This window comes from Dasypus novemcinctus, chromosome 7, assembly GCF_030445035.2.
Source record: "Dasypus novemcinctus isolate mDasNov1 chromosome 7, mDasNov1.1.hap2, whole genome shotgun sequence".
In the NCBI taxonomy this organism is placed as follows: domain Eukaryota; kingdom Metazoa; phylum Chordata; class Mammalia; order Cingulata; family Dasypodidae; genus Dasypus; species Dasypus novemcinctus.
Genome location: NC_080679.1, coordinates 58,570,626 through 58,592,609, shown reverse-complemented (window position 1 = coordinate 58,592,609; position 21,984 = coordinate 58,570,626). Strand labels below are relative to the sequence as shown.

The 21,984-nt window shown below is 37.8% G+C and overlaps 1 protein-coding gene across 9 annotated transcripts in view; it reads left to right on the top strand.

Moving 5' to 3' along the window:
* Nucleotides 1-12,933: 12,933 nt before the first annotated feature.
* Nucleotides 12,934-21,984, top strand: part of GULP1 (GULP PTB domain containing engulfment adaptor 1) — a 313,380-nt gene continuing 304,329 nt past the window's right edge. For 2 of the 9 annotated variants that reach the window (XM_071216224.1, XM_058300508.2), the window contains exon 1: nt 13,129-13,468. The gene's annotated coding sequence lies outside the window, so the exon portion shown is untranslated. Of the gene's footprint in view, nt 13,804-21,984 lie in introns of all 9 variants that reach the window. The other 7 variants (XM_058300513.2, XM_058300509.2, XM_004477045.5 and 4 more) reach the window with 6 other exon arrangements.

The following is a 21,984-nucleotide window of genomic DNA, read 5'->3' as shown; positions in this document are numbered from 1 at the left end:
GTTGTGTCATCTTACTGCGTCAGCTCTCCATGTGTGCGGCCACCACTCCTGGGCAGGTTGCACTTTCTTTTGCGCTAGGCAGCTCTCCTTAGAGGGCGCACTCCTTGTGCGTGGGGACACTCCTATGTGGCACGGCACTCCTTGCATGCATCATCACTGTGCGCAGGCCAGCTCCACATGGGTCAAAAAGGCCCTGGGTTTGAACCATAGGCCTCCCATGTAATAGGTAGACGCTCTATCCATTGAGCCAAATCCACTTTCCTCTATGTTGTCATATGCATTCTGATTATACTTCTTACTGCTGAATAGTATTTCATTGTATGTATATACCACAGTTTGTTTAGCCAGTTATCTGTTGAAGGACACTTAGGCTGGTTCCGTATTTTGACAATTATGAATAATGCTTCTATGAACATCCGCATGCTAATGACAGTTTCTGGCCTTGATTTCCGTTCTTCTGAATATGTTCCTAATAAGGGGATTGCTGAATCATATGGTAGTTCTATATTCAGCTTCTTGAGGAACCACCAAACTGTCTTCCACAAATGCTGCATCATTCTACATGCCACCAACAGTGAAGGAATATTCTTGTTTCTCCACATTCTCTCTAGCACTTATGGTTTTCTGTTTGTGTAATAATGGCCATTCCATAAGGTGGGAATCAGAAATAAAGCTTTGTATAATTTCAGTCTTTTTAAAATTTATTGAGTTTGTTTCATAATGCAGCATATGCTCTATCCTGGAGAATGATCTGTGAGCACTTGAAAAAAATGTATGTCTGCAGTTTTGGATGCAGTGTTCTATAAATGTCTGTTAAGTCTAGCTCATTTATAATATTATTCAAGTCCTCTGTTTCCTTATTGATATTTTGTCCAGTTGTTCTATCCCAATATAAGAGTGTTGTATTGAAATCTCTAACTGTTATTATAGAGACATCTATTTCTCCAGTTTTGAAAATGTGTGAATCATGTATTTTGGGACACCCAAGTTAGCTGCATAAATATTTATTATTGTTATGTCTTCTTGATAGATTGCTCATTTTATTCTTATAAAATGTCCTTCATTATCTCTTGAGAAATTTTGTATTTAAAGTCTTTTTACATATATATTAGTATCACTATTCTAGCTCTTTTTGGATTACTCTTACATGGGATACTTTTTTGCAACCTTTTCTTTCAGTCAGTTTATGTTCTTGCGTGAAGATGAGTCTCTTGCAGACAGCATATAGATAGGTGATTTTTTTTAATGCATCCTGCCAGTCTATGTTTTTTATTGGTGAGTTCAGTCCATTAACATTTAATGTTATTATTGTAAAGACATTATTTACATCATCCTTTATGTCTTTTGACTTTCCAGTGGCCTATCTTACTATTATCTGTTTACCCTTTTTGCTACCCTTACTAATAACCTTCATTTCTACACTCTTCTCCAGGCTCTCTCTCCTTTCTTTTCCTTTCCGATTGCAGCATCCCTTTTAGTTTTTCTTGTAAATCTGGTCTCTTGGTGACATACTCTTTTGGTTTGGTTTATCTGTGAAGATCTTAAACTTACCCTCAGTTTTGAAGGACAGTTTTGCTAGGTAAAAAATGATTGGATAACAGATTTTCTCTTTCAGAACCTTGACTATATAATACCATTGCCTTCTCTCCTCCATGGTTTCTGATGAAAATCAATATTTAGTCTTATTGCATGTTCCTTGTATGTGATGAATTGGGTTTCTCTTGCTGCTTTCAGAATTCTCTCTTTATCACTGGCATTCAACATTCTGAATAGTAGGTATCTCAGAGTAGGTCTATTTGGATTTCTCTTTGGGGTACATTGTCCTTCTTGGATATTGATATTTATAACTTTCATAAGAGTTGGGAAATTTTGGGTCATTATTGCCTCAGATATTTTTTCTTTTCCTATAGTACATTATGTTTGTGCATTTTGCATTGTTATTCAATTCCCTGAGACCATGATCCTTCTTAGTTTTCCATTATTTTCTTTCTGTTCTCCTGTCTTTTCAAACTCTGGTGCTCTGTCCTCTAAATCACTTATTCTTTCCTCAACCAATTCAAATATGCTATTATATGCCTCCAATATATTTTTCATCTCTTCCATTGTGTCTTTCATTCCCATCAGATGTGCTACTTTTCTTTGCAAATTTTCAAATTCTTCTCTGTATTCAACTAGTGTCTTTTTAATATCTGCCCACACTGCCCTGAAGAGAAAGCATACACTTCCCCTCCTTCCAGGGGCATTGGAACTGACTGTCCACCTTTTAAGGTGGACTGGTTGAATCTGCCTACCCTGCCCACAAGTTAGTGTGCAATTCTCTGTCCAGGGGCTCTGAGTGTGCAGTAGCCCTTCCAGATGGGCTGGATGAATCTGCCTGCACTGCTGGCAACAGAATGCATACTTCCCCTCCTTTCAGGGGGTGTTGGGCCCAGTGTGAATCTGCCAGCTCTGCCCTAAGAAACTGTTCAAACTGCACCCAGTTCCACTCCTGCTGGGTGTGGGGGCTTAAGTAGTGGCTTTCTAAAGTGGGCACGATGGATCTGATCCCTACCACCTTGGAGGACTGGTTTCTTTTTCAGTCATTGCTATGCTTCCACTCCTGCCAGGGGTGGAGACAGCACAAATGCTCCTGGCTTCTTAGTGGCTTGGGCAGGTTTAAACCTCAACTGTGTTCAAGACTGGGATCTAGGTAACCAAATTTGTCAATCAATAGCTGCAGTTGGGGCCAGGCCACTTCTCTCCCCTGCTTTTGGGACAGAGAGCTTCTGCTCCCAGTTGGGGAGTAGGTCTGGAGGTGCCCCACCTTGCCAGTAGAGGTTGGGCAACCACCTCTGCAACTGCAGAGGAATCTACTCAGGAATCTTCACTGCAGGTGGTCAGTCTCCTCTTCCTGTTCTTCTCTGGATGGTGCACTGTGTTCTTCTGGTCTCAGGACTCCCCAAACAATTGATCTGGACAGATCCTGAGTGGTTATTAGTTGCCCTGAAGGATGAGCTGATTGTTTAGAGCTTCCTATTCTGTCATCATATTGGGTCTCCTCTGTCCTATTTTTTTTTTTTTTTTAATAATAGCCATTCCAACAGGTATAAAGTGATATCTCATGATGGTTTTGATCTGAATTTTCTTGGTGACCAAAGATGCTGATTATCTTTTATTGTGCTTGTTGGCAATTTGTATATCTTCTCTGAAGAAATATCTGTTCAAGTGTTTTGCCCATTTTTAAGTTTCTAATTTTTTAAACATTTTTTTTTAGAGGACTGCATTTATAGAGAAAGCATGCATAAACTTTTGCCATTTTTTAAAATGGATTGTCTTTTTGTTTGTTTAATTGTAGGAATTTATTATATACTCTAGATATTAAGCCCTTATCAATACATGGTTTGAGATTATTTTCTCCCATTCTGTAGGTTGTCTTTTTACTTTCTTGATAATGCCTTTTGATGTATAAATTTTTGAACTTTTATGATATCCACTTTATTTTTTCTTTTGTTGACTGTGCTTTTAGGGGTATATCTAAGAAATCACTATCAGATACAAAGTTATGCCAAATGCACAGGTGTTCTATGATTTCTTTCAAGATTTTTATGGTTTGAATATTTATTTAAGATTCTTGATCCATTTAGAGTTAAATTTTCTATATAATGTGAGATAGTGGTCCAACTTTACTCTTTTACATGTGGGCTTCCAGTTTTCCTAGCACCATTTATTAAAGAGACCATTCCTTCCCCCAATTAATGTATGTGGCACCCTGCTGAAAATCATTTGGCCACTGGAAGCTAGTATTTTAACTAATACAAAACAAAATATTCTGAAAATGAACACACAAAACTTGTGAAAATAACTTACCTTAAAATTTTTATTTTTAAGTATGCATTTAAATATTGTATTATATTAAAGTTACAATAAAAGAAAATTGTTTTTCCAAGCTAATTGAAATAATAAATTGTAATACCTTTGCCTTACTAAAATTGTAATCTACTATTACTCTTAGACATCTGAAGTGTATGATGAGATAACACTCTTTCCTTTTTTTTTTTAAGAATTATTTTTTATTTATTTCTTTCCCCTTTCCCCCCATTGTCTTCTCTCTGTGTCCATTCACTGTTTATTCTTCTGCATCCGCTTGCATTATCTGGCAGCACTGGGAAACTGTATCTTTTTTGTTGGGTCATCTTGCTGCGTTAGTTCTCCATGTGTGCAGCGCCACTCCTGGGTACACTGCGCTTTTTTCACATGGGGCAGCTCTCCTTGTGGGGCGCACTCCTTGTGCGTGGGGCACCCCTATGCGGGGGTGCCCCTCTGTTGCATGGCATTCCTTGAGCATGGCAGCACTGAGCATGGGCCAGCTTGCCACATGGGTCAGGAGGCCCTGGGGATCAAACCCTGGACCCTCCATATGGTAGACAGATGCTCTATCAGTTGAGCCATGTCTGCTTCCCAATACTCTTTCACTTTCGAACAGTCTACTAATGAACACACACATGCACAGAGTCTGAAATGATACACTTTACTTGAAGGGGAAATTTTAAATGTTAGAGTCATAAAAATATATTATGCCTCATGTAAAGGCATCTAAGTATTTTCTAATGATTGGGCATCATGTAATGATTTTCCTAATTATCTCTTTTAGATTTTCATATATGGTTTAATGTTAAATTTGAATTCAAGACACTCAGTTTTTAAACCTATAAACTACATCCATTTTTAAAAATTTTTTCACTGCTCTATTACATAAACTTGACATTTACAAATACTTCCTCAAGTATATGTGTGATTTCTATGTCCTTGCATGTTTCTCTTGCTTGCAATAACTATAAAATACATTTAAAACTAAAAAAAATCTTCAACCTGCTAAGTCCTATGCTTCCTCAAATGTAATAAATTCCAAATCAGAAAACTCACATTGATTAAAACCTTTCTATCATTAAAGAGAAATACATTCAAATAAAGTCCAATCTAAATAAAGTCAGCTTTTTCTGATATCTTACAAATTATTAGGTACATTATGTTGGAAATCTTTACTTTAAGTCTCTAGATTTACTCCCAAAACTTCTTCACCCTGCTCTGCTTTCTTGAAGACTGTCTCACACGGACTGCATGGGGAGTGACGTCAGTGCATTTATTCCCTCTGCTCCCACTTTGCCAGGTCACCATTTAAATGTGTTCCTTTAGTGAAGGGCACAGCTCCTATTAGATATTCTTCTCTATGTAGTTATCCTTCTATGTTCTGATAACCATTCTTTCTTTGTCCCTTTGCTTCTTCACACATAGGATGGGTAATTGCTCCCCAAACCAAAGAATCACATCACTCTAAAGTTGTCACTTCTACAACCTTTTGTATTTAACAGCTTAGGTACTTGATAATATCAAGCTTGATTAAAAAAGATACCTAAGTAGCCCTTAATCCACCTTGCCACTCCAGTCTTGCACAGCTTCAATATCTTATCTAAATGGCCACCAGAGCACATTTTGTAAAATACAATTATTCTATGCTAAGACTTTCAGTAGCTGCTGTTCCCTACAAGATAAAGTTCAAAACCCTCACCTAAACTTATGAACATATTAAGCTATTTGTAATTCCTTATATTTGTATTGCTATTTCAAGCTTGGCCTTCTATTGTGCCATTCTTTCTGCCACCTATGTTTTTATCCATTTTGTCCTCCTGTTGCACCCCAATCGCCTTTTGAAACTCAACTCACTTTGTTAGTGTGCCTGGTTTCTAAATTGTCTATACTTCCTGCTCCCAACACTAAGGGATACATTTCTATTTTGCTGCCTAACCTGCATTCATTTATTACTCTTATTTATTAAATCAGGTTCCCTCTACTGAACTGTGAGCTCCCTAAGGGCATATACCATGCTTATTCACCACCATTTCTCCTGTACCAGCACAGTGCCTGACATTAAAGGCACTCAGTACTGAATGCTGAGTGAAAGCTGATGGAATGTGTAAAACAGGTCTCATGCCCATCATCCTTGTTCCTAGCAGTACACTTACTCTGGTTCTTTGAGCAGTGTTTTTCGATTTGACCTAAATCAGCTTAAAGGTGACTCTAGATGAAGAGGGAGCCCTACTTCCATACAAAAGAATTTCAATTAATATATCTAAAAATCATGAAAGAAATAGAAAAATCACCATTAGACCAATACAATAATAATTGTGAAATTCATGAATGGCTACTAAAATTATTGGGCAGACGTCTACGGAGAAATAGGATATTTGGATGGCTTCAAAGTATCTCTCCCCAAAATTTATTAATTACAAAGAGAAAAAGAGTAACTTTACAGTGGAGAAACTTGGCAGACACAACTTTGATGAAATTAACACCACCAGTAAGAAGTTATGTCACTCTCATAAACCCTGATATAATGCTATGTGATGGACATTTCACCTCTGTGAAAGTCTTCCTAAAAACACGTGACCCCAGTGTAACCATAAGAAAACATGAGACAAACCAGATGGAGGAACATTCTACAAAATATTCAGTATAGAGTTTAAGGTTATGAAAGACAAAGAAAGACTGAGTAACTGTCAGAAATCAGGGGACCTCAAGGAGACATAAATGTTATGTGAGATCTTGGAACAGAAGAAAAGACATTGGCAGAAAAACTGGTGATATTTGAATAGTTTGTAAGTTAGTTAAAAAATAAAAATATTTAAATTAATTAAATAATTCTTTGTTGAGGAAAAAATAACATCAGAAATATCTTTTACTCCTCACAAGTAAAAATATACAACTAGAGTTTGATTTTTAAACAATGCTATTGTCCTCCTTTTATTTTTACCTACACTGATTCAGTTTCAAGATAAGCTTCCATTTAAGACATTAAAAAATTCAAATTGTTTTACCTATTTCTCCATACAGCAATCATTTATTTTACTATATATGCCATATTGCCTCAATGCTTTTCATTTATTATCAACCTGGTTAATCTTAACAACAACTCTATTTTGGACATGGGAAAACTGATACTTAAAAAGGGGAAGTTATTTGTACAAGATTCTATAGCCAGTAAATGGCAGAGTTCAGATTTGAACCCATGATTTTATGATTCCAATGTTCGTGCTTTAAACTTTATGCTATACTTATTCCTTCAACAATCAATAGCCCTCAGTGATATATTTATAAGAATTATCTGCAACTTAATTTAGTAAGTATAATTTAATCTGTGGAAACATTTTTGAAATTTTAATAATTGTCTCTTTATGAGATATATCCATTTAATCATTAGTTTACACTTCATTAATTCTCCCCAAATTCATGGCAGAGAACGAAAATGTTCTAGGCTCTTTGTCTCTTCAGAGATAACCTTAACCTAAGCTGTCTGTCCTGACTTGTGGGTGCAGGATGGTGAGAGGCTGCAGTCCTGCCCTTGGTAACCATGACAACGACACCAGTCCCAGGAAACAGTTTAACAATGCAAAGTCTATAAACTTTAAATATTCAGGGAAAATGCAAACCAAATGTGCTAAAAGCTTATCTAGAATGTATAAAGTCCATGCTAAAAGTTTACCTAGGATGTGGAAGATATATGCTAATTCAAGCCTATTGAGAACTGAAATAAAAGGACCATTTGGCCTTTCCCCTCTATAAAAGGTACTCAAAAATCTTGTTTGGGGCTTGGGATTGAAACAGAGAGCCCCCGAGTCTGGCCGGCCATCAATAAACCATTTTTTCTTCTCAAAAAAATTAAGAAAAATAAAATAAATAAATAAATAAAAACAAAGTATTAGTTACTATAGTTAGTTATATTCTTAACTTTAATAATCCACACATTTTCAAATGGAATAGTGTATTTTCTGATAGTAGTGTTTATTTAGAATTTTTAGCAATTTGTTTTTATATAGAAAATGGATGATTCCTCACCTTTGCTATCAGTATACGTGAAGGATACACTTTAATTTTGAAATTGCTTCTGTAGGGTTCCACTTGTGAAATTGCACAAAGAGCTCGTGTAGTCACAACCTTTGAAAACCAGCCAATTTTCATTGAACTGATAACATTTTATCAATGTGTAGTCTCACATTGCCGGGCTGGAGAGACTGTTGATGCAGAACCAACATGACAAGTCTCTGTTCTAGCGATTCTTGCCACAAGATTGCATTTTCTGAAGAACCACTGTTAGAATCATTTTACTCCTGTAACAAAAAGGACATGCAGTGAGAGAACGTCTTTTGTTGTTAGAACTCTAATAAGAGGCAATGTCCCCTTTGCATTTTGAAGCATGATGACAGTTTCCCAATATCAGGGCCAAGCATTTAGGACCCTTTGCTTTACTTTTCTGACAGTCCCTATCATCAGGACTTGGTAACTTCTGATACAGGATTTTGAAGAGAATTTAAGAATTTAGCATTCTAGTGAAAAATCACAAAAACATGACTTTCAAATAAGAAAGGTTTTCCTTTGACAAAAATTATTTATTAGAAATTCATGATGTATGATTTATTGCCTACTTTATTGAGGAAAAAATAATATATTTTATTTGCAATAAAATTTGTTCATTCTATTCTTATAGTTCAAGGATATTAGTCTTCAAATGGGTACAATACATTCTGAACTCCGTGACTTTTCAGGCAAATAAAACTGCTCTGAGCAAAATCTTTAGACCTGAAGATGCTGTGGCATGAGATCACTTCTCTGGTCATTAGGCCAGACCTTAACCATGAAGCTGGATTTGTAGAGCTAGACATAGAACTCTGTGTAGAGGGTTTGAGGCAGGGAATTCCTAGGTATTGTTGGTGAAATGCAAGACATTATATTCAATCTATTTTATCACTGTATCTCCTTTATTTCTAACAATTTATCTAAAGATAACACCTAATGAATCTATTTCTCAATCTTAGTGTGGTTGGGGCTTCTAAACACTAGGGGATAGAAACATCCTTCTAGGAAGCTAACAAGACGTTAACGTAGTGGAGGTCTGTCAGTTTATAATTATTTTCTCAAGGTCTTATCAGCTAATAATGGTAATGGGAAAATGCTTCTCTAACCCCCAACTCAAGAGCTTTTCTGCGTTTCTTTTAATCTCGGGGTCTCATAAAAACCACTCATTTAGTGGGGAAGTGAATTGGAACTAGAAGTAGAAACCTGACCCTGGATTAAGATCTGTGCTTTCATTCCTTTCTACTGTAAAGTAGGGCTTTTGCATTCCAAGTGTTTTGGGTCAAAGGTAGGAATGAGAGGGGTGTGGTAAGGAAACAAAATGACTCCAAAGTTCATTTGGAAAAGTAAGCTTGAGAGAATAGTGAGGAAATTTTTGAAGGGGAGAAGAAATAATGAAGGAGACTTCTTTTTTTTTAAATTAAACTGAGGTAATTAATAATGTTCTGATAGATAAATGAGAAAGGATTGCTACCAGCACATAGGTTCTTCTGTGCAAAATTGAGATGCCCCTGATCCTAGGAAGCTCTTCAGGTGCTTGGCTAGGAGCTAAGAATGCCTCTGTAGGAAGAAAGGCCATTCTCTAGGCTCATGGGCTCTATTAGTTTACCTGGCAAAAAAGCTCAGGCTGGATTTCAGTTTGCACCAGCCCCTTTTCAAGCATCTGCTTGTGCTGTGGACACTTGGCCAAATCTGGAACTACACAAACAGGCCTGATTTTATTTCTAAACTAATATACCATAAAGATTATCTCTCAAATCATTGGAGAAAAGATGGATTATTTAATAAGTAATGTTGGAAACTGAGAGGTAATTATTCTGGAAAAAGTTTTACCTTATACTTTACATTTGAATATGTTAAATAATTTAATTAATTATTTTTTTTAAAAAACAATGATTTTTCTTTTTGCTAGAGGTTAATATACAACCCCTACAAATAATAAAGAAAGGAAAATATACAAATCAATAGGGAAAGAGAAACATGGACAAGATATATAAACAAAATGAAACATAAATGCTTACTAACTTTATGAAAACTACTTAGTTTATTCATTAAAGTAATGAAAATTAAAACAATTAAGCTACTCATTTTTCACTTAGATTACTTGAAAATATAAATGTATTTGAAGAAAGTTAATGATAAAGAGCCTCATTTAATGATAGTATTGTAAATGATTAAATAAAATTCAAGAAGGGACTTGTGGGAACCTTACAGGAGAATGATGTGTCGAACACAGAGAAGCATGGTTAACATGGCCATGTGAACCTGATTTCAGCTACTAGGTACATAGATAACATAAGGAATAAATAAAAGGGCGCTACCACTTGTTAAATGAAATGGGCACTCAGTCATATATTGTTCACAGGAGTGTACATTTTTATAAACTTTGTAGAATTAGTGTGGCAATGTGAATTTAAGCTATAAGAAGGAACCAAGCAAAGTAAGTATCTGCATTTGTGTGGGAATGGAGGCATTGCAGTGGTCCAAAGAATGGTGAGGAAGCCCAAGTGGTATGAAAGTGGTGTCTTGTTGGAGGGCCAGCCAAGCGTGATGAATCTGAGTCCCAGCAAGATGCAGAGGTAGTCCAGGCAGGAGGGCTGTCTGGCACAGGGCATAGCAGGGCTGTCTGTCTGGGGGAGTCAGAGCCTGAGTAGAGTAGAGTGGATTTGTGTTACAAATATGGAGAATGGTATTGGACTGGAATTGGAGTTTAGTATCTAAACTCATGGCTTTCAAGATAACAGATGTTGGATAGATTAGAGAAAGAGAGAGAAACAGAGAGAGAGAGAGAGAGAGAGGGTAGTGATATAGAAAGAGAGAATGACATAAATATGTGTATGTATATACGTATATATTCCCTGGCTCTGGCTTTTGGGAGGTTTAGACAAAGCAAAAGCTCAATAGCAGTAAACATAGCACTTGGAGCTGAGACTTTTCAATAAAATAGATGACTAGATTCCTTGGAAAAATGGCTGTTTCAGGGGTTGGGGACCAGAAAATATAAGATAATTTCGTTTTTTGGCATAAAGTGAGGAAATGCTCATAGACATGAAAAAATAAAAAAGGGAAAAAAAGGAAAAAAATATTTAAAAAAAGGAATGATGGAGATATGGCAAAAAGACACAGGGTTGGCATGAAAGGAACTTCTTTGGCCACATCTGAGACAATTTGAGCCTCAAAATATAGCATGATAATAATAAATTATATCCATTTGAATAAAATAAGAAACCATCTGTCTATAGTAATACAAATAAAAACGTGAATAAATTGAAACTTTGATAGGGAATGAGATATTTATAGTTTCCAAGTACCTCCTCAGAAAATACTTAACAATTAAGAGGGAAAAGAGATTTGCATTACAGAGGAGAAGTCTGGCAGATAACCATCATGTTAATCAAGTGAAGATAAAAAATGGGACAAATTTTTTTTGGGTGTGACTTTAGTAGAACTCAAACAAAGAGGCATAGCATCATCACTTTTGTGTTTTATTAGCTAAAGATGAATAACCTAAATCTAGTAAGATAACTGAAAGAAACTTTGGTCATGTAACTTATTTGATAGGTAAACTCATAAACTTGGAAAGATTTCCTGAGCATTCAGTGTTCAGCAATATCCTTCATTTTTCTTTCCTTTTCTTCTTTACTCTTTTTTCCTGTCCTCCTTTCCTCCTCTCTTTTTTCCCCCTCCCTCCCTCCATTCCTCTCTTTCACATTTTTCCTTTCTTTGAATGGGTCTCTGGTGCAGATTTTAAGTCCTTTTTCAAAACCAGTGTTTCCTCCTGGTAAGCAGTCCTAGAAACTGGTGACCAAGGCTGCTCATTTGCTTGTTCACTTGGCAGCAATCAGGACCCTGTCAATAATAAAGGTAATATTCTGTCTTCTACTTTAAATTTTTGTTTTATTTCTCAATTCAGGCATTAAGAAGGGATGCTATTTATTGGAGAATCCCTCAGAGACCTTAAGAAACCTTGAAGGGTATATAGCAAATGTTAGCAATAAGTATGCTTGGTGGTAGGAATTCAGGTGATATTATACCTGTTACTAGGGCATGCTATAGATCTGATTTAAAAAAAAATTAATTGTAAAAGTATCAATGAGAAAATAATTATTCAGTTAACAAGGTCTTTGGGGAAATTTTTTTAGCACTATTGTCTCCTAATTACAGATTAATAGAGTGGGGTGTAAGTATTTATTGAGTACCTTCTCTGTGCCTGACAGTACTCTATTTGAACTCCTGTGAACTCCTGTAAACTTGAGCATGACTCTGGGTTAGATCATGTAATTCTTTTGACGGTTGTAATGGAGTAGAGTGTCCTGGGACACAAAATTAGTAAATATGGAGTCTGTGATGGAATCTGATCTGTCTGACCCTAAGCCCTGGATTCCACTGTAACACATAATATCTGCTAGCTTTTGAAAATATCACTTTCCTTTATCCTTCAAACTAAAATTTAGTAAACTAAAATCTGAACAGTTCTCATAAAATTTTAGTAGTTTCTTTCACGCTCTTAGAAATGCTGAGGATACTCCTCCCCCCCACCTCCCATACAGTACTTTACCACATCACTAAGAATGGTTTGTCATGTTTTCCCTTGAACATAAGTCCTGAATTTTGAAGCAAAGATCTGAATGCAGCAAATGAGCATGATCTGGTGGGTAAAACAATTTTAATGATGTTTTTAAAAAGACGCTTCGCAATGAAATGCAGAGATTCAGAGTGAGTTTTTAAAACGAGGGGAAAAATCAAGGCAAAAGTCTATTGAGGCACAGAAAGTCGCAGTAACAGCAGTATCAATGCCTTCTTGATAAAACGTTGTGAAGGGAGTATGCTCTACTCATTTGTGTGTGTGTATCTTGTGACACTTTTTCTTTTTTTCCTTTTTAAACCACAGAGGTATTTTAAAATTTATTTTAAGTAAATGCATACAGATAAGGAAAAAGGAAAAGCTCAGTAGTCCTTATCCAGTGCTTCAGGGAGGAGGTTCAAAAGGAAAAGAGGGGTGAAGGGATGGAAACAGAGTTTTCCATTATGTCGTGGTAAGGACAGGCTAAGGTAGGGCCGGTCCTCCTTCCACAGTGGGCTTCTCTCGCCTCCCCCCGCCTCTTCCACGGCCCCCGGTTTTGTGTGCAAACGTGGGATAGCCCAGTGGACCCGCACGAAGCTAGCATCAGAAATAAAAGAAAAAAAGAAAGTCCGCGAGCTTGAATACAGGCGTCCCGTTTAGAAGTGTCCAAGGAGACCGCCAGAAGTGCGCAAGCCGGAGTCTGAGAGAGCTGCTTTCTGGCCAAGAGGGGGAGCCCGGCGTTCCCAGCCAGGAGCGACCCGGAGCCCCGAGCCCCGAGCCCAGCCGCCGACAGCGCCAGTTTTGGTTCAGCCGATTAGGAAGAGGAGGGAGGGGGCACGGACACGAAGAGGGAGGGGACCCGAGCCGGGGGGTCCCGAGTCCAGCGCGGTTTTGACGTAGAGAAACTTTCCCTCTCGGCCGCGGAAGCGGCGCCCCGGAGCTGAGATTGCCGGGCTCTGAGCACCCAGCCGCTTTCCACGCCCCTGGCCGAAGCCTGGACGAACCGCATCGCTCAGGAAGGTACGAGAGACCGCCATCTATCTGGGGTCTTCCCGGGCTGCAAGCCCAAGTTTCCCGCCAGGTAGTGTGTAATGTCTGAGAAACTGAAGTCCCAAGAGACTGAGGGCAGTGGTCAGTTCCGACCGCGGGTGCCTGGGGAGGAGGACGCCGGGCTGTGCGCCGCCGCCCGGCAGGTTGCAGAGATTAGGACAGCGAAAAGGACAAGAAGTCGTTCTGCACGAAATGAGAAAACCTGTTGCCTCCTGCTGTGGTAGTGCTTGAAGCTGAAGGGAGAGCCCTACGAGGTCGGGGGCGCAGCAGTCTCCGGGCTCCTGAAGCCGTGTCCAGCCTTTGTGGTAACTTTGGTCCTAGTGGCCGGGGCCGGTGGGAAGGAGCTGGAGGGAGGCGGCAGGGCGCTCGCAAATCTGACCGGCTGAGGGTGCATGAACCGGACGGGGCTTAGCAGGGGAGTCATCGAAGGGTCACAGCGAGGCGACCCAGGAGCGAAACTTCTTCCAGCCAGCCTCCCTTTTGTTGGCTCCGGGAGCGATTGCGGGCCTGGGGGCGGGGAGGCGCGAAGCCGGGAGGCCCAGCGGCGCATACTTTAAAGCCCGGAGCTGGGAGGGCCCCAGACTCCGGGGCGGCGTTCACATGGTTACCCTTTAGCCGGGTGGGTCACGAAGTTCCTTCAGGCAGGCGCCCTGCTGGAGGGGCTGCGCGACGCGGAGGGGTGATAAAACCCTGGGCTTTGGACCCCGCGGCCAAGCCCTCTTGCGCGGATCCACCTCCGCAGTGGCCTGACTCACTACACCCACCAGAAGCCAGCACCGAGCGTTCTCCTCTAGCCGCGGCGCTGACATCTCTGTGTGCTGGAGGGAATTCTGGGCGTTCTGATGTTCTTGGAATGTGTTTACGATGTTGAATGGGACTTGAACAGGAAGCTGGAGGCTGAAGCTGGAACTAGCGTGCTATAGTAGAGTAAGGCAGACGTAGTTGGTGCTGGGATTGGTCGCGCTTGGTACGGCGGGCAAAGCCCGGCTAAGTGCAGGCTGGCAGTCAAAGCACCCCTCCCTGGGTCCTAGCCGTTTTTCTCGACTGAACTTGCCTTACTTTCACTTGCATTCAGACATGTAAATGCACTATTTCATTCTGCAGGTTTGGCAAAGTGTAAGATCTAATACATTAATGTGAGACTTGATTTTTTAAAGGGCTGGACCAACATTTGAGAATAAAGTTTTTAGACTGCACTTGATAATATCTAGGATGAGCAGGAGACCAGGATACGGATGATTCTGTGTCTCATAATATACCGAATGGGAGATTAGGTGCTAAAGGAGAGATGTTGGGGGTGGGGGGTAATAAAGCTCAGTGAGTGTTAGGAGGTAGGAAACTCTTGAGTGGAGTTGGAAATTTTTCAGATTTCCAAATCACTCCCTTTCTCTGTCAGTCTTCCCCTCCTTTCCCCCACATAAACAAGTATCCTTGCTAGAAAACCCACTGATTGGAATAGTACAGCTGCTGGCGACTCCAAGCCTTGCTGGAAATAGCGGACAGACTGAGGTACTGCCCCACCGCGTAATTAAAAGGTCTCCTTGAGCTGTCCAGGAGTGTTTTCCAAGTTTTTATGACTGACAAGGAAAAAAGAGAGGAACCTGGCCAGCAGCCAAACTAGATTGAGCTCAGTAGCCAGGCATGAAAGGGACTGGGGTGAATTTGTAGAGGATAATTGGAAAGGGACTGTTGATTGTACTTGGGCTTAAACAAGGAGTTTCTTTTGCAATGAGCATTTTTAGGTGATTAAGATCAGTCTTTTTGGCAAAAAAGAAACCAAGCACAGAGGGCAGTTGGATATAACTAGGGAAAGTAAAAGATATGCTCTAGGAGGGATGTCTGACCTTCCTTATACTGAAAAGTGTTGCAGTGAAATACTTGGGGCCTAATGTTTTTGGTGACCATACTTCACAAATACTCCCACTTTTGCTATTTGTCTTCTTACTTGGAGTAGGCATGCTCTCAATTCTTATCCCTTGACCTTGCTTCTTTGTTTACAGAGCTTGTAAGAATTGAAGACTTGAGCTTTGAGCAGATGGTTTCCACCAAAATTGAATAGTTCAATTAGGTATTCTCAAATGGCACAGATGTGGGTTTTGGAATTAAAGTGGAGAACATGTCCAGTATGTCTTTCTTTTTGTCAGAAGTGATCCTGATAAATCTTGCTCTTTGACCTGAAGGATTAAGAGATGGAGTGACCTCAATATTTCAAACATTTGCCCGAGAATTAAGGCCCTGTTGCTTTTAAGTTCTAGATCAGCCAGGAATGCAAACTCCTATCTGCACTACAGACAGTTCTTTCATGTATTAATGTATCACTGATGTACTTTTATCATCTATGCACTTTTTGATACTTTCTTTTATTTTCAGGGAGGTAGGTGTACTATTGTGGGCTTGGAGTTGAATGGTAAAAAGCGTAATGTGGTCTGTGTTTCATCTAGATGGGTGAATTTGAGATTATAAATATCAACCTACTCTCTGAGATTGACTTTATGACTCACCCTTGGCAAAGTGTTTTCTCCATATATGATTTCAATTTTTCCACTTGCAAGGTAACAAAACTTCCTTTACATAATTACAAACTTACTGTGAACCTTAAGGAGATGAAATAATGTTACACGCTTTTAAACATAAAGGCCTCAGGGTTCTGACTCAGTTGATGCCTTTGAGATCTATGAATAGGACTAGTAGGTAAGATAGGAACATTTATATCTAGAATACACATGTAATAGTGATATATTTAATCACAGCTTTCATTTAAGCATAAATTTTAATTTTTGAGGATGTTGGGTGAGATTTTGTTATGAGTAAGGATGAGTCATTTATGAAACAGGAAAGAACAATCAGCAAATTCATTTTTATTGCAGCTTATATTTATATTCCAGACCAGTTATTATTATTATTTTTAAATCCAGCACAATTTTACCTTTATGAGAAGTTACCAAATGAATATATTTGCAGACTTTGGTACCCTTTTCTGAAATAACACTTGAGAAACTAAAATACTTCTATGATGTACAGACATACTTTCTTTTCTCCATGGCCACAAAAGTTTCCTGAAGAAGTAGAGGACAGATTTTGAAACCATTCATTCATAGATTCAAATAATATTTGTTACGTGCCTATTATGACCAAGCACTATCTAACCTGGATTCAAATTCCAGTCCTGAACTCAACACTGACTTTATGCATGTTATTTTACTTCTTAAACATTTAACCAACATAGGCTTTGTTTTCTATACTGATACCTATAGTTTATGACCTTGTTAATTGTTGATCCTTGACTGGTAGTAGGAAATACTTAGTTTTTTAATCAAATGTATCAAGTAGAAAAAATATATGATATTTTTAAAAGTAGCTCAATATACCTTTCAGCACTCGTAGATGTTTAACATAACTTTTTCAGGTGAACAAGTTACTTTATTAGAGAAAGAAAATAGAATAAGTATGAATAAAGTGTTTAAAGAATGAAATCTTTCTCTGTGATAAAATCTTAATCACAGTTTTTTAAAAATTTTTTTTAAGACTTTGAATTATCATTAATAGTGAAGCCCTAAAAATACAGGGAATACTTGTTGGGTTGAATTTGTAGTCAAATTAGTGCAAAAAAAAAAAAAAATTAATCATTAAAGAGCAAGTGAACATTCAAGGATATAGTAAGGCAATTTTAATATAAAATAACTAATTTTACTTATGATATCATATTAAAAACCTTTAAAATCCTCATTTCAATTGTTGAATATTAAGCTATTTTTATTCAGATTTCACTTAGTGCTTTGTTTATGACTCATTCAGCAATACTGAAGTTTGTTTTCTAAAACCTTTAAAGGATAACAAAACTATGTTATTTTATTTGAATATCCTGATGCATTCAAAGGTAGATAAAGGAGCCAACTGTGGGGCTGCCATTAGTCCTGGTGCCTTATAGAGGATCTAATAGTGTTACCTTAATGCCTTTAGCAGTCAGGAAACTTAAGCTTTATGGGACTTTAAGGCATATTCAAATTAGGAAGGGAAAAATGGTATAAACTTTGAACAGGGAAATTACTTCACTTCCAAACGGGGAAGATATGAAATTTAAATCAGGCCTTTATTTTAAAAGGGAATGGCTAAAAGTCCTTGTTCCAGAGTAAGGCTTAGAGAACAATGCTTATACTGTTTTTCAGCCTCGGTTATTTGCTAGTTGTGTGTTTGTTTTATCCTAAGAAAATGTTTTCAGTGATTCTCATGATGCTTACAATGCATGATTATTTTTCCTCAGAAGATAGTTACTTGATCCAAATGCAGGGAAGGAGAATAAGAGCTATTTGTCTGTTTTCATTAAGTGGCATCATTATGGTAAATTGGAAATTAGTTTTTGTCTTTCAATATTATCTACTTAAGAATTGTTTTGGAAAGGCAGCTCTGATTTCTCACATAACATGAATAAATGAATTAACTCATGTAGCAGTTGTGATTTCCACTATATTTTGTCCTGCATAGTAAACATTAATATGACTTTTTAAAAGAGCTTTGAATAACTCTGGATATATGTGCCCAAGAGAGCATAGCTAGCTTAGGACATCTGCCTTTATTTCATGCTCATTTTTGTTGTTGTTATTATACAAATATACCTGCGTATCATCTTCATCAAATATCTTCTAAAGAGGAAGTTTATACAAGACTTAGAAACTTCTAAGCCTTAGGTGATTAATATATACATGACATATATATTTCTGAGGTTTCATAGGGAATAAGGATTATGAATAGGTTCAATTAATTGATATTATTCAGTCTAATTTTAACTATTACTTTAATCCGTAGATAATTGTTTCTAGAGATCCTTGATTTTTTTTTTTTTTAAATCCTAAAGGAGTGTACACGCTTTCATTTATATCTGTAAAAGAAGATAAAAAATAGTTGCAAGATCTGCTACCCACATTCTTGGTAACTGGCTTTGATGATGACTTACTCAAAGGGCCCTTTCTGCTCTTAACTAGAGCACAGGCAAATGTGCATTTAGCCACTATAAGAAGGCAAATTTACTACTTTAGAAGGTAATTACTACTGGTAAGTTTATTAGGCATTGTGAAGTGAGACTTGAGTGTTAATATAGTGCTTTCATTGTATTTTGTAGCTTTTCCTTATAATGATGAGATGTTATAGTTTACTGGTTTCCTGAAACCAGCATCCAGCCCCTCAAGAATTTCAGGGTTCTTAATAAACTGCCAGAGTTCCCAACAAGAAGGAAGATTGATGCTTTGGTTTCAGTTTTCAGCCCACTCAGTTGCAGTTGTCTGGAAAGGTTGTGTGGAGATGATTTGACAAAGTCGAGAAGGATGAAGTTGAGTTAGGCAGGCAGTGAAGGAGGGCAGTTCCAGATGAGTAAGTGGCAAAGACAAGAATGCATGGACCATGTAAATGGAGTAGCGCAGCAACTTGTGAATTTTGAAACTCTAGAGAAGTTTTCCTTTCTGTCTTCATGCTCATGACCATAATCAGTAGTAATTGCATGTAGGATCTTGGATGGGAAAAATGTCATCATTATTTTCAAGAACATATGACTTTCAATTTAGCATGACAATTTTGTATGTGAGAGAACACATACACATGCATACATGATAGTCTTAATAGCATCTGCAACTTTCTAGAACTGGCAGATATTTATTGTCGTTCTCATTGCTCTGGCTGCACATATTTAGAAATATTTCCATGTTTTTCACTAGTTTGAAATTATGGTGATCGTTCAACCTATTTCTTTTTTATTTTTTAAGATTTATTTTATTAATTTCTCTCCCCTTCCCACCCCTGCCCCAGTTGTCTGTTCTCTGTGTCCATTTGCTGCGTGTTGTTCTTTTTGTCTGCTTCTGTTGTTGTCAGTGGCACGGGAATCTGTGTTTCTTTTTGTTGCATCATCTTGCTGCGTCAGCTCTCTGCATGTGCAGCACCATTCCTGGGCAGGCTGCACTTTCTTTCACACTGGGCGGCTCTCCTTATGGGGTGCACTCCTTGGGCGTGGGGCTCCCCTACATGGGGGGCACCCCTGCGTGGCAGGGCACTCCTTGTGCGCATCAGCACTGCACGTGGGCCAGCTCCACACAGGTCGAGGAGGCCCGGGGTTTGAACTATGGACCTCCCATGTGGTAGATGGACGCCCTATCCGCTGGGCCAAGTCAGCTTCCCCAACCTATTTCTTGATGTTATTATTTATATGTGTATGTATCTATAAATATGTAACTATCTCAAATTGTTTTTTAGTATATTTTATTAACTATACTTAACTCAATGTCTTTTACATTTTATGTATTTAAAACGTGATTTTGAGAAGAAATTCATAGTTTTCACTAAAGTACCAAATGGGTTCATGGCACATAAACATTAAGAACCTCAGGAAATCTAAACTGATTTCTTGAAGGATGTCCATGGGTTGTGTTGTCACTTAAGATAGTTCAATTAAATTCAAGTTATTTAACTCAGTTTTAACTGATATCATTTAATTGTATAGATTTTGGGAGGAAGCAAATTCCCAGTAAATAATTCCTATTTTGCAGATTATTTACTTTGTTCAAAAAACAGGGTTGCAGCTCTTTTTTTAAAATTTTCTTTAATTTTTAAAGAAGCTTGAGATTACATAAATGTTACATAAAAAATATAGGGGAGGGAAATGGATGTGGTTCAAGTGATTGAGCTCCTGCCTACCACATGGGAGATCCCAGATTTGGTTCCTGGTGCCTCCTAAAGTAAAGAAGCAAGACAGTGAACTGACATGACAAGCTGGTGTGATGAGCTGATGCAACAAGATGATGCAATGAGAGACACAATGAGGGCAACATGATGAGAGAGACAACAAAGCAGGGTGTAGAGATGGCTCAAATGATTATGTGTCTTCCTCCTGCTTGGGAGGTCCTGGGTTCAGTTCTTGGTGCCTCCAGAAAGGAAGAGGAGCACACAACAAACAGCAAATGCAAACAACAAGGAGGTGGGGAGAAATAAATAAAATAAATCTTAAAAATATATGTATATAGGGGAGGATACAGCTCTTGATTATTTTACTTGTCTGCATTCAACAAAGAAACATTTCTATTTAATTTCATAATATGTAAATTTAAAAATGCATATATCTTTTTCACAGTATTAGCTATATTTGGAGGGGATACAGTTTGACTAGGAACATTGTCTTGGGATAGTGGTTTATTTTTCATATGTAAGTGTCTTATGTCCTGACCTCTAAAGTTGAATGAGAGAATTATGAGTTAAATAGTTCTTTATATCTCTAATTTAGTAACATGTAATCATGTCAGTATAAAAATTGACTATTAATACTACTGGAAAAATAATTTTGCATGTATGGAAACTTGATTTGTTTCTAAGCATCCTTGTGTTATTTATTAAATACTTGGTTATATGATGTGGATTATTCACTTACCAATTTTTTATGACAAAAATTTAAATCCATGCCCAGAATTGTGGGAAATAAGAATGTAGAATACATACAGTACAGAAAACCACTGTGTTATGAAAGGGTTCTGTAAATAAAATATATAGATTTTTCTAAATAAATTATATATATTATTGCCCTATATTCCTTTTTTTTTTCTTTTTCCTTGGTTTGGCAATTCCAGAATAAATTAAAAGCATTTTAATATAGATTTCTTATTGTATTGATATTTAATTTATTTGAAGCCAATAATACAATTTTATTTTGAAATATAGAATAAGAGCAATATCTTTGAACTTATTATTTTGAGATACTAATATATTTAATTTAGCTCTCATAAATCAGTGCAATTTAAGTAGATTACGTATCACTTTAAAATTCTAAGGGATAGCACCAAGGTATTAGGTTTGTGCTTGAAAATTATAAGTACCACATGCTAACCGACTGTACCACTGGAGCACCTTTATGCTTGAAAATTGACAGTACGTTCAAGGTCACTGATCTAGTTTGCTGTACTGACAAAATGCAATATACCAGAGATGGGTTGGTTTTTAAAATGGGGATTTATTAGCCTACTAGTTTACAGTTCTGAGGCCATGAGAATGTCCAAATCAAGGCATCATCAGGTGATATTTTCTCCCTGAAGACCAGCTGCCAGTGATCCTGACTTCTTTGTCACATAGCAAGGCACATGGTGGCGTCTCCTGGGCTTGTCCTCCTCGTCCAGGTTTCGTTGCTTCAGTCTCTGGCTGCTTCTGGCTTTCTCTCTCTTTCTGTGGCTTTCTTCCACTCTGTTCATTCTGTTTTTAAAGAACTTCAGTAAAAGGATTAAGACCAACAATGGGAATGCCCTACTGCAGTAACCTAATCAAAAGGTCCCTCACACAATAGGTTCACACTTATGGGAATGGATTAACTCTAAGAATATCATTTTTTTGGGTTTTATCCAGCTTCAAACTGTCACAATCACAATCAGAGATAATTGTCTCAGTGTGTTTCTCATTCTTGCCTCCATTTTGGGTCTTTGGCAATGGGAAGCCTCAAGCATTGTTGGTACTTCTTTGCCTCA